Source organism: Odontesthes bonariensis, chromosome 14 (genome assembly GCF_027942865.1).
Source record: "Odontesthes bonariensis isolate fOdoBon6 chromosome 14, fOdoBon6.hap1, whole genome shotgun sequence".
In the NCBI taxonomy this organism is placed as follows: Eukaryota; Metazoa; Chordata; class Actinopteri; order Atheriniformes; family Atherinopsidae; genus Odontesthes; species Odontesthes bonariensis.
This window is the reverse complement of record NC_134519.1, coordinates 30,350,793-30,364,885: the sequence shown is the minus strand read 5'-3', so window position 1 is coordinate 30,364,885 and position 14,093 is coordinate 30,350,793.

The window sequence follows — 14,093 nt, the reverse complement described above, 5'->3', positions numbered from 1 at the left end:
TTCAGCTCAGGAGGAAAAATACCTCCTTTAATGTACAATTTTATGTTTTCAAATGAGATTGGTAATCCCTGATGATAGATGATTGTGGCTTCTCGTTTCATCTCTGCAAAAGTGTCGTTGGCAGTCTCACACCTGCAGAATCATTGCCCTCGGACCAGGACTTTGATCTACAACATGTCACTGTTAAATAAACATTGGTGGCAATTAATGTTAACTGGCAGTCAAAGAGATCTTTGCTGAGGAAGATTATATGCCCAGATGCTTTAATATCAAAGTAAAAAATATACCAAAGCACTGCATACTCCTTTAAAAGTATAGTTACTGGCTAGTGTATAAATGTGGGAATCAGTTTTCAGTTTTTTTAAAGTGACTATCAACTGAGGGTCCTGCAGGGAAAACCAACCACAGCTGATGTGTCACCAGCATTTCAGACCCACTTACTGCTGTGCAACATACTTTAGTTGTTGATGAATACTCTTCATATCTCTTTCGCCCCATTGTATCCAGTTTGTGCACTGATGCTTGTTAAATATATGGCAAGTTGGACCTGGATTAAAAAAAATGCTGCTGCTGCAGAGCAAACACACACACACACACAGTCCAGCTGATATAGATCCAGACTCCTCTGCTTCAACTATCATGAATGTTTTAATTAAAACCGAGGGTGCAGCTCGGAGGCATGTGAGCCACAGAAATCTCACAGAAAAACTCTGCTACAAAATGTCTTCAAACTAATCTGACGCAGTTAACACAACTTAAACTCTTGGCTTAGTCAACATGATTTCTAGCTTGTGACTTTTTTCTTTTCACTGCTATGCATTCAAATTGCAACATTACTATGTATGTCTACACAACATTGTTGAGAAAAAGACAAGAAATAAATTGACAGTGCACCGGTACCAGTTTGATTTTTTTTAAGTAGGCTGGTTTGTATTGCACATATTAACATCATATCCTGCTTCTAGAAAACTGGAAAAGGCCCTATCCTAGTTTTTAGCTACATGGAGTACAACTCCCAGCTAAATATATAGAGTCACCCAAATCAACTGTAAGTTAATTTAGCTGTTTTGTTTATTTTTTTAGAGATGTGACACAAAAACTCATTCAAATTTTGACATATTGTTAAACATAGCTTGAAAAAAAATATATGTAGAATTATCTTAATTATTGGCTTTTTCAGATCAAGGAGATGAAAGAAAATATGGAACAACCATTCAATTTGCATTTCTAAAACAAACATCTGCACAAGTCTAAATATGCAAATGAGTCTGCAGTAAAAAGAGAGTGCTTGCAGACCTTAATGAGCTGTTTCATCTGGCTGATTGACAGGAAATATGGCCCCAACAAGAGAGCTGTCAGCGGAAACAGTGACAGGGACTATAAAACCTCTTCCGTGAGGTAATTCAACGCTGAGTGTGGCAAAAGATGTTGGTTGCTCCCAAACAAAAAAGAAAGGTTGTAAAAAGAAAACATACAGGCGAAGCGACCAACAAAAGCATCAAAGCATCAGGACACAAAACTCAATGAAATATGCTTTGAAAACTAAAAACAACAAAAAAAGTATAGTTGGAGTTAGACGGCATTACCTTGGCTTCCAGTTTTGTCACATAACCTTGGAGTAATTTATTTATTTTTTGGGGCTTTTGTGCCTTTAATGAATAGGAAAGTTCAGAGAGACAGGGGGCAGAGAGAGGGGGAACAACATGCAGCACAGGGCCGTCCGATGCTTGACTCGAACCGGGGCCAGCTGCAGCGAGGACTAGCCTCTTGTACTTGGAGAGCCTGCTCAACCTACACCCCAACCTTGGACTAATTTTTGACCTTGATTAGTCTTTTAATTCCATCATTAAACAAAAGTCTGTCGAGTGGCTGACCTTCATTTGCGTAATATTTCAGAAATTTCCAGAACATTCTTTCTCAAAGTGATCCTGACAAACTGGTTCATGCGTTTCGCTCATCTAGGCTGGAGTCTTGTAATCCTAGTTTAGCTGGGTGTCCCAATAATTCCCTGAAAACTTTTCAGCTGATCCAAAGTACTGACTGGTACCTCGTGTAGAGGTCACATTTCCCCAATTTTAGAATACAATTTAAAATAGTCCTTGTCACATATAAAGCTCTAAATGGCTTTGCTCCATTTTAGATTAAAGATCCTATAATTCCTTATAACCACGCTAGAACTCTTCACTACAAGTCTACTAATATCTACGTCCAAATTGGGAGGCAGCACTTTTAATTTTCAGGCTCCTGCCAGTCTGGGAACGAAACAGCCTCCATGTTTTTCATGACTAATCTTAAAACTTACATTTTTTAATGAGCTTATGTTGAACTCACTGAACTTTTGTGCACGACTTGGTTAAACATGTTAATATTCTCTGGTCTTTTATCTTTTTGGATCATTTTTGCCCTTTGTATTGTTTCGTTGTTTCATTTGTGATTTTTAATCATTTTTATTACATACGTTGCTTGTGTTCCATTATGGCTTTGAAAAGCACTCTGCTGAACTCTAAAGGACTGGCTGGTTGATTGAAAAGAATTTCAAATCAAATGAGCAGAAATATGAGTCAGTGGGTGTTTGTAAAATTCAAGGATGCCTCCTGAGCAGGATGGCTTCTTCAAAGTTACATTCATTTTAGATTAGTAAAGAGACCTTTGTATTAGAAAAACACATAATAGAACAGTCCTCACAACTCAGCAAATGTCCTGGCAACAGCTCCATTTTCAACTAAACTACATACATAACATAAATTGGCATATCTGTTAAATAGCTTGGTTTCTTAGTGGCCATTTATATAGAAAGTTTAAAAAGAAAAAAACTTTTAAATATTCATTGCTTTGACATCAATTCATCTTCTGTCTGCTTCATCTCTGACACGAGCAAATGATTTTTGGTGCTCTGAGAATGCAGAGTATACTCAGAAGCACGTTTGAAATTCCACAGAAGGGACGAAGTCCTTTGAAGGATGCCTGAAAATGAAACAGTTTGAAACAAGATATGATGACATGACATCTTGGAAATGGTGGACGTTAAGGATCCTTCATTGAATCTGAGAAGCACTTGATGTTTGTGAGTGAACTGTGAGAAACTGGGGATTTATATACAAAAAAAAGCCAAACATTAACCATCACTAACACTTTGAAAAAAGAAAACTAAGTGGGCTGAAGAGAAGCTGTCAGGAACCGTGGATGACTGGATGAAAGTGATATTGATTCATGAATCACCATTCTGCTGAGCTGATGCTAGAACTTGTGTTTTGTCCAATGAAACATATAAAGATTACTGCCTGACGAAAAAAATGCACATTTCCACAATTATTGATGATATGGGGTAAATGTTAGTTAAAAGACCAGGGGAGATGGCATTCATTACCTTAAAGGGATAGTTTGCCTCTTTTGACATGAAGCTGTATGACATCCCATACTAGCAACATCATTTATGAAATTTGACTTACCCCCCGCTTCGTCCTGTGAGCCGAGTTCCAGTTGAGTTTTGGTGTTGACAAAAGTAGTCCGGCTAGCTGGCTGGGGTTTTGCTTCTCAAAACAATATGTGTTCAAAAGAGTAATACATTTGCATCACAAAACGAGGCCGGAACTCGGCTCACAGGACGCAGCAGGGGGTAAGTCAAATTTCATAAATGATACTGCTAATATGGGATGTTATACAGCTTCATGTCAAAAGAGGCGAACTATCCCTTTAAGGTCTCATAAGCTTATCAAAACCAAGACAAGACTCAAACTTGCTCATGTAAATTCTATCTGAGTTTTTTTTTTTATGACATATTCAGTGTGGTTGCTCATACTTGTTGGACACAACTTTGTTGTCAAAAGGATGTTAACCAAGAGTAATTCTTAGGAAACAAAGAGCGCATCATCCAACATCACTTTGAGTTAATTCTTTGTTTGCCTACTATAGCTATATAACTAACTACATGCACAAAATTCAATGTTAGAATTGATCCAAAAATCTAATCCACAGCCTCAAAGGTCGATCAGGTAAAGTTAAAACTGGTTAAAATGACACTTCTTCCAAAAATTCCAAAGCTCAAAATGGTACTTATAAGCAACTCATACACACACTCATACACTCTTTCCTGTTCTCTTCTCCAGGTGGTGGATTCTGCACATCATCCACTGGACAGCTTAATCTGACACCCGCAGTATTAAAAACTGCACATTAAGCATTTAGTATGTGAAACCACAGGTGTGTGTATGTAGGTGGTGTAGCTGTCATGAAAAACACACTGTTTTATAGGGTTAATAACGGACCTACAGCTCCACACAGAGAACACTGACAGTGAGGGAGATCTATTCATATAACTCATACAATGAGAGCTGTGTTGCAGACCGGAGGAGAACTGAGTGAAAGAAAACATGCATTTGTGCACCAATGCTTGCACATGTAAGCTCTTTCTCTGAAGATAAAAGCAGGAGTCTTTGCTTCCTCCTTAACAAATTTCATATTGGCTTGAGAGTGGAGTCCTCAGATTAACAGATAAGTAGACAGACAGATTTTCACAATGATGGGCGAAGAGCACATGAAAAGAGCAAAGACTTTAAATTCAAGTAAGAAGCTTACTTTTAGTCAAAGGACTCTTTATAGTGTCTGGAGGTTCTTTATGAAAGCTGTCAGGATAGATTATCCTGAAAGCAAAAGGGTCAGAGTGAATGTCATGTCATATCTGTCTTTGAGCACAAAAACAAACAATTCCTCACATCAATATGCTTCACTGTGTCGTAAGTCACTGCCAGATGTAAAATGTTACATGACATCCTGGTAAAAAAAAGGGTCTTGCGTTTTGTTTTGAGACAAGAGCTTTTTATTGTAGAGAAAAAAATGCACTTTATCACAGTGAAATAAAAACTTTGACACTGAGAGGCATCATGCTTTGGAAACAGCTTTGAGAGGGTGTAGTTAGGCAAATCAGTGCTAAATGTTCATGAAACATTGATAATGCCCAACATCACACATTGATATTTATCATTAGGGGCGTGCATTGCTTCGGTAAAAGACCAGTTGGTACATATCTATGTAAATTAATTTTTAAACTGATTTGGTTCAATTAAATGTGATTTGATTTGATTCCATACACTCTGATATAGCTATTAATGATTTTTCTGCATATTCATTTCCCTTTGAAAATAGGAACAAGTCCTTTTTTTTTAAATGTGGGAAATAATCATTTTAGAAGTTTAAACAAAAGACCAGAGTATTGCACTATTTTGGTACTTCATAGATGTATTTAATAGTTCTTGTTTGAGTTTGTTCTTTGGTTAGATATTCAAGTCATTTGTCAGCTAAATGCTGCACACTGCAATTTTTGGAAATCTCTAGCAGTAAATCAGAAAAAAGATGCTGTAATGACTTTTTACCTCACCGAGTTGTAACAAAATTGTGATTGGAAAAAAGATGCCCGAAGATGCAGAAATCTGCCTTTGATTCTATCAGGTTTAGATAAAATTTTGTTCAATGATAATTCATTCCGATTTAAAAAAGAAATAATGAAAAAAAACTGCTGGCAAATTTTCAGAAAGTTGCAGTGTAACAGAGAGAGTTTTCCTAATTATATGATGTTTTTTTACCCAGCCATGTTACCGACCACTTTTTTCCCTCTTGTGTGTTACAGCATGTTATAGCTCCCGTCCCGTCCCCCACCATTTATTACAGTGCTGCTTGTTTGTCAGCTTTGTATGAAATTTAATTTGTTTTGTGTGGTGGTGCAACTTCTCAGCTGACAACTATCAGCTAGTGAAGGTAGAGATGTTGTCCTTGTGAGGTAAAGTTCACATTTTCTTCAAGTTGATAATTGTGCTGGTACTTTTGTCAAATTAAATGGGCAAAACAGTGTTCAGTGAACATAAACAGCAACAACGTGAAACATTTTTGCCGCTTCCATTCACGGCTGCTGTGTTTCCCTACTGCACAAGATGATATGAGCGGTTGTTGCCATATGTCATGTTGTGACGGAAAACTGGGATTCTATAAGAACCTACCTCAGTTTATTTACTTAAAGTACAGGTTTGACTGTCTGCAGCCAAAGGAACATCAGTGTTAATTTGACCAATATCTGAATGACTTAATGCCATTGTTTTAACAGGCTGATGAATCCATTTAAGTTAAGTATCTCATATTCAAAACTGGCTCTACTTTTCAATTCAATTCATTTTTATTTATATAGCGCCAAATACAACAAATGTCATCTCAAGGCACTTAAATAATAAAGTCCAATTCAAGCCAATTGGAATTCAGTTCATTGTAATCATAATTATTTACAAAATAATCAAATTCATTCATATAGAGCCAATTCAAAAACTATTTCCTAGCTAAGGAAACCAACAGATTGCACCGAAACTTGTCTTCAGTCCAATCTCCCGTCCTGAGCGTGCCTGAGGCAACTGTGGAGAGGAACGACTCCCTTTTAACAGGAAGAAACCTCTGGCAGAACCAGACTCAGGAAGGGTGGCCATCCGTCTCCACCAGCTGGGGTTTGAGAAGACAGAAAGGGGGGGGGGGAAACCACTGTAACACCATTCAAAGGATATCTGTTGGAACAGATACTTTCACATAAGTTTTTCACAAATTTCTTTCATGGTTTTGGACAGTGGATAACACACAAGAATGACAGGCAGATGCGATGCAATAGAAAGAATAAGAAAGCCATTTTGTGTTAAATGACCCCCTCCCCCACTCTTCTCATCAGTGATCTCAGGATCAGTCACAAAAAGGTCAAATGTGAACTTTAAAACAATATAAACGAAAAGAAAACATAGATGGGTTGCAGAAAGCTGGTTTCATGTGATTCAAAGTCTAACATTTGTCTTGTGATTTTATTTTCTTCTTTTAAAGCACTTTGTATCAGGGTTCTGTGTGACAGTAGAAAAAAATCAACTGTATTCCCTCTTCTTTTCTTTATTGTTGGAGGTCCAAGGTGGTTTTGTTGATGTCCTTTAGTAAATTAAAAAGAACACCTCTTGGTAATCATTATGCTCAAAAAAACCATCTTGCTATGGCATTCCAAATAAATAAAAGGTGAAAAATTCTCTCTCCTCCATCCTCCACTTTTGTAGTATATTCTCCTCACACAGCCACTGTCGTGTCAAGGGTAAAACTTAAAGAGGACATATTGTGGAAAAATCCCTTTTGCCACCCTGGACTTTTGTTTTGGGCCCCCGAGATTTAAAATATCTCACTCAATAATCCTTTCAGATTTTCTGTTAAAACTAGCGCCACTTGTCAAGTTCATCCCACCTATACCACTTATGTTCAACCTTCTGGAATGATGAAGCCCTTTTCACAAACCACACGTCTCTTCACTCCTGTTAGCGGTTTTGCTAAAAGATAATGTGAAACAAACATATTATCAACAGCTCCAATAACACTTAGCTCCTATGCCAAAAAGTCTCAATCTTTTAATTACAAGTTTTTGTGTTTAATAGTGCCATCTCTTCTGTGCAGATCCCAGGAAATTAATGTTATCCATCCATCCATTCAATTTCTGTACACGCTTAATCCAACTCTGGGTCGCAGGGGCGACTGGAGCCTATCCCAGCTGTCATTGGGCGAGAGGCAGGGTACACACAGAGACAAGCAACCATCCACGCTCACACTAGCTCCTAGGGTCAATTTAGAGTGACCAATTAAACTGACATCGGGTTTTTGGGCGGTGGGAGGAAGCCAGAGTACCCGGAGAGAACCCCCGCATACACTGGGGAGAACATGCAAACTCCACACAGAAAGGCCCCAGCTGGGATTCGAACCAGGAACCCTCTTGCTGTAAAGGTGCTAACCATGACCAGCGTAGTACACAGACAAACATGTGAAACAAGACTGCTGTCCTCCAGTTAAGTTGCACTTTCTTGCTATTATGTTGGTACTAGCTTTTAAAATATTCACTCCCAAAAAGTTTGTTGTTCCTACAGTCAGGCTCTACTGAAGAGAGTTGCAAAAAAGATTAATAAATAAAAACATGATACCCCTACTGAAACCCTTTTGCAAGTATTCTTACCAATGATGTTACAGTGACATCATCATCTGAAGCATAAAACCTAAAGAAACAAAAACATTTTTCAAGTCCAAGAACAGACTTTTAGATTTTTCTATTTTCCCTCACCAGAAGGGATGTAGTTATGCATTCATAAAACAGATATTTGCAGTGCAGTAAAGATATTTTCAACCTGTTTTCACTCTGTTCACATTGTTTCATCGTGTACATGTTAGTACACTAACATTTGTGTATTGGCAGTGAAGACAAAGTGCCTTAAAAGATTTGATGAAGGTTGAATTAGTTTTGTAGGTACTTAGACATAAAAAATTAAGTCATTTTCAAATAGATATTTTTTCACTGTATGAACGTGTGCCTAATTTAGTAGAAATACAGCCAATATGCATGACCAAAAGCTGTAAACATGAAGCTAATGGTGCCACAAGCAAATCACCACAGGGATTATGTTAAGTTTATCTAAGTGGAATGTTCATATACAGTATATACAACAAAGATTTTAGTTGCCTTGTTAATTCATTCTGATGTGAATGGTGGACTAACAAATACTGTCACCCACACATGGTTGTACACACTCAACATCTATGCTTTTAACTCACATGGCTACGTAGTGTTCCAGGGATTTTTATATTTACTTTCCTACTTCATCTAAAGGTCATCAAAATCACATAGAAGTGATACAGGATGAGTCTGACCTTGCTACATTATTCCATATCCATTTGGTGTGTCTCCTGCAGAGGAATGTTTGGCAAATTAGTCTCATGTCATTAGCAACACAGCATTGTCTGATGAGAGCTGAAGGTCATTCTTTGTTTCAGGGACCTGTACGGTGAAAAGGTCTGGAGGTGTTTTGGAGAATTAACAAACAGGTTTATTTAGAAACAATCCAACACGTGTCTGAGTGTGTACACAGCTTGGTGCACTGTGAGGATGGAAATATTTGCAGCTGTTTGGTTTAGATTTGACGTAATGTTTTAGATTTGCATTGCCCTCGCAAAACACTCATGTTTTCTTTTCACCTGGTAATGTGCCGAGGGATCATTACATATTCGCCCAAGCTCTGCAAAGTGCAGACGCTCACAAAAACAGATTATAAGTAGTTATGATGCATGAGGAGCATCAAGAGGCTGTCAGATAGAACACTCCCAACATTCATCTTATATAACAACCAAATGACGACTGTGTTCTCAATGGTGTCTTGAACAGACCATCCAGTAATCCTCAGTGGCTCAGTCTGTGTCTCTAAATGGCTGACTGAACTACTTGACAAGCACAACACTGTTTCTGAGAGCAACTGTGTCAATCAATAGAACAGCCCAGCAAGTAATGTGCAAGTTCATTTGTTTCACAGTTGAAACATACAGCTTAGAAGAGCAATGATTTAGAATGATTCAAACTTTCAAAAGTCCCCTAAGTCTAATAAACTTTTATTATCTACCATATAATAATAATAACAATGATACATTTTATTTTAAAAAAGCGCCTTTCTTAACACTCAAGGACACTTTTCAACACATTAAAAACACAATAGATAAAATAACACAAGTTAAAAAGAGCAATGAGGCTAGAGGAAGAATACAGCTTTAAACAGATGGTTTTGAGTTTTGATTTGAAGAGGGGTAAAGAGTCAATGTTGTGGATGACTGGTGGGAGTTCCTTCCAGAGTTGGGGAGCAGAGTGACTGAAAGCTGAAAGAAAGTTTGCTGTCGAGGATGACACCCATAATCTTAACCTGAGAGGAGGGAGAAACTGTCAACTTTGGATTGGGTGGATTTGGCGCCAACGAGGAGGAGTTCATTTTTATCACTGTTGAGTTTAAGAAAGTTTGAGGTGAACCAGGATTTAATCTCAGAGAGGCAGTGGGTGAGGGAGGAGGGAGGGAGAGTGGCGTCAGGTTTACTGGACAGATAGAGCTGGGTGTCATCAAATTTTCTGAAGATATTGGCAAGTGGGAGGAGGTAGATGATGAAGAGGATGGAGCCCTGGGGAAATAAGTTAGGGCTGAGAGGAGAAGTACTTGAGCTGTATGAACTGATTGTACTGATGCACAGAATGTAGGTAATATATTAATGAACTATTCTGGAGTTTTTGCTTGATTTAACTTATTCAATCAATGCCTCCAACCATATTTTCAAAGAGCTTTAGTTAATGATTTTTGCTCCTTAACTACTTCAAGACGGCTGCTTGTTTCTTTCTTTTTTCCTCAATTTCCTCTTGGGGATAAAAATTCACTTGTAACACATCTGAAATCAATAATCGATTTCTGTGAACATCATATACTGTAGAATGTAAACACAGCTATGTATGGCTATTACGGATTGCTTCATTGCCCGTATGAATGCACACAGGACATCCATTCCCGTGGATTACTGATCACAGTCAACTTTCAAGATGACATTAAAAGCAGAAAACAAGTTTAAGCAGCATCAAACTTACAGCTACCAGAGCAACAACATACAGAGCAGTTATATGCACAGTTGAGTCTAGCTATGGTTAAAGCTGAATTTGTCCAATTTATTGGACTTGACTCTTTTTGTCCCAGTACACACACACAGGAGCAGTTTATTGATTGCGATATGTCAGATGCTGTCATGCTGTGCACTGCGTGAAAAAAAAACATTCCAGAGATTCAGCTGCTTCTAACTGTCTGTTGAAAATCATTATCCATGCAAGTGTAGCTGAATTAATTACACAGATGTTGTCATTTAGTTACTTGAATGGAGATTTTCTCAGATATTGCTGCGGTTATAAAATAAGGATCTTATTAGAGCAGAGCAAAATTTTAAAATTGGAAATTGTTTAAAGCAATACTATGTAACATTTCTACCTTAAAATAACAGCTTGAAAAAAATTATGCGGCTAGAATGAGTTTTAATATTACGATTGGCCTGTCTCCTATGCCCTTCGGGGGTCTGAGTTGGAAAAACTGCGCAATGTAAGCTGGAGCGGCCCGGTAGCGGCCCAGGAGCTGAGCGGAAGTACTTCGACTTGCTTTCTGGCACACCTACTGCAAAAACAAATAGACCCCTCTCACGCTCCCAGGTACATTTGATTACTCTTACCTTCTCGGTCGACATAGCTTGCACCTTCTGACTCCTCGCCGGTTCGTCAACAAACGTGAAAGTGAAAGTGAAAGTGTGTTGTATTTACGACAGTGTAACCGTACATTACCTGCAAGCCTGTAGGGGGAGCTCCATAGTGGGCTTTTTGAGAAGTTACATTGTATTGCTTTAAAGGTGACATATTATTCACTTCTTCAACTATTTGACACTGAGGACTTTTTGAGATGTATGAGGCTTCAGTGAAAATACCTGATGGTTTAAGCAAAGTTGTCCCTCTCTTAGCCCTGTTTTAACACCCTTTCTGTAAAACAGCCTGCTCATACTTATAAGTTATCCACTTGGCTCTTGTATTCTCTGAGGCTTGTGGTTGATGCAAGGGTTGCAAGATGCTAGTCAGTTCAGATGAACTTGAGGAAGACAAATTTTAAATGAAAAATATTGCTCAATAAATAAGTAACTTTCAAACACAGTGGTATGAAAAAAATAGGCAGTTATGTTTTAGGGAGATTTTTTTACTTGCTGCTGACTTCAGCAAAATATATGCTCCACCCTAATTAATTGGGTTTGTGAGTGTAGTTTTGAGTGCTTTGATTGCATTCAATTCAGTTAGACTAACATGTTCACATGAATTTTATATGGTTCAGTTTGGTAAATATAAAACAAATATTTCAATTAAATTCAATTTGATTACAATTAAACACGCATAAGAACGATAAGAAGTTCTCTGTGTTTTGAAGATAATCTATTACATCAAAAATGTCCATACAAAATAGCTACAAGACCTATTTTTTAGCCACCTGACCGCAAAAATTCTGAATTCAAAGTTTAGGCTTCTCTCAATGCTGCAGTAAAAGATAAAAGAGAACCAGAAGAAATAGTTTGTCGTTCTCTATGATAAGTTTCAATATACCAAAACAACCAAAAAATGTGGCAGTGTCCTTCACTGCCACATTTTTAAATCAGACATGTGGCAGTGAAGGACATACCTTTGAATCTGAATGCAACAATTATTATAATTAATCTGAATGCTATTATGCCTTTTTCTAATAATCTTTCATTTTTGACTGAGCCAAGAACTCAACAGCCTGAGAATGAAAGGAAATCTTTAATACCATCAAAGGCTGCTTTGCACCAGTGCTCCCATTCAGAATAATCTCCAAGAAGAGATTGATTAATGTTTTTTTTTCTTTGTAATATAAGACAAGTTCTGAATTTCTATTGTAAAGGAAACAATAAAATAATCAATCTTGATGCTAAGCCAAAGTTCGAGGTCACTGCACAACTTTCTATCAAGAGAAAAAACACTGTTTTATTTTTTTTACTTTGAATCCAGTGAAGTTTCAAAGCTTTACAGGAACATGAAAAAAATATTCCAATAGGGTTCTTCTTACATTGATCTAGGTGTTTTGCATGTAATTAGAAACAAAATGGGACCATTTTGAGACTCAGTTACTGTTCTCATTAACTAGTCCAAGGAAACATGCAGGCGTATTTTAGAGAACTTGTGAATAACTTTACATCAGTTCCTCATGAAAACATTTGCTACGAAACAAAAAAGTGGCAATTTAAATGGCTTTAAAATAACATTTCATATTTTTTAAATTCAGTAAACATCTGAAAAAGGATAACATGATATGAATATATAACGAGCAGAAGACTCCTGTGAATTCAAAGTGTCTAAAAGTTACTAAGTAGTCCTTTGGTGTACTCGGGTTTTCCGCTGACATCCCGGCAAGAAATCTTCATTTACATAATGTCAGCTTATGTAGTTCAGATTCTTTTTACTCTTTTTCCTCACAACCTTCTCTTTGCTATGATGGCAATGTTGAAGTGATCTCACATTTCCACATTTTGCTAATATACAATTTTTAAGGTTACTTCTGCACATATATTTTGTATATAAATTCTTCACAATAAATTTGTAAAACAGCACAATAAAATAAACTGTTTATGACTATTTCTACTACATTTTTGAGGAGACATAAATGTGGAGACTGATTCCACCCCAATGCGTGAGGGCTAATAAATAGTGTCAGCTGGTTATAGCCTAGCTTAGCATAAAGACTTGAGACAGGAGCAACAAATAGCCTTGCTCTGCCATTTTTCTAACTTATCTTTTTTGGCTTTAAAACTGAAGCATAAAAAATATGCGATTGTATTTTAACAGGATTTACTCAATGCCCCATGTCACAGTGTTAAAACTGATAAATGTCTGAGCATCGGATCAACACTGTACCCTACCTTGTAACCTTTAATGAAGCTTCTACGAAGCCTGACATGCTCCTCTTCTGAAATGCAGAGCTTTCGAGTTATGCTTTGATGTGGTTCACAATTTTCACACGCTCTTGCACCACAAATCTATTTTCTCACTCTGTAAAATTCATAAAATGACACTGTAGCATAAGAAGAGGATTCTGACACCTGCTGATCCTTTAAAGATAGCAGTGCCTGTAAGCTGCTAGTGCATGTGCCTGGTTTTCCTTGTGGTACATTAGGAATTTGAATTGTGTCACAATAAACAGTGGAAACATTCTGTTGCTTGTAACTTCTTCTTATGGAGGTGATCTCATAAGAAAAGATCAAATCTTTAATCCATCTGGATTGTTATGGAGTTAGAAGACGCTGCAGTTCTAAAGGTTTTTGTCAGACTAGAGCAGCAGGTGTTAATGCTTGAAAAAGTGACCACGAGTTAACGTGTTGTCTTAACGGGTCATTTTTCAGTCACAGTTTCAGACTCCTTTTGCTGTCTGGCAACAGAAACCGAAAATATCTGAAAGAAAGCAGCTTCTTTGGGAATTTGGCTGTATTGGTATACACAATGTATAGGAACAGGTAGTATGGATAGGCAAAAAAAACAGATACAAAAGGGACCTGGCACAAAGCATCAAACCCCGCCATCCCCGCTCGTCAAATGTCACACAACCCTTATGTCAAAATTTCAATGTGCTGGCATTACGGCGCCGCAGAAGAAAACATCTGTGATTGGTCCATTTGGGACTCCATGTTTACACAGCATATTGCTTTGCTCAATTTAA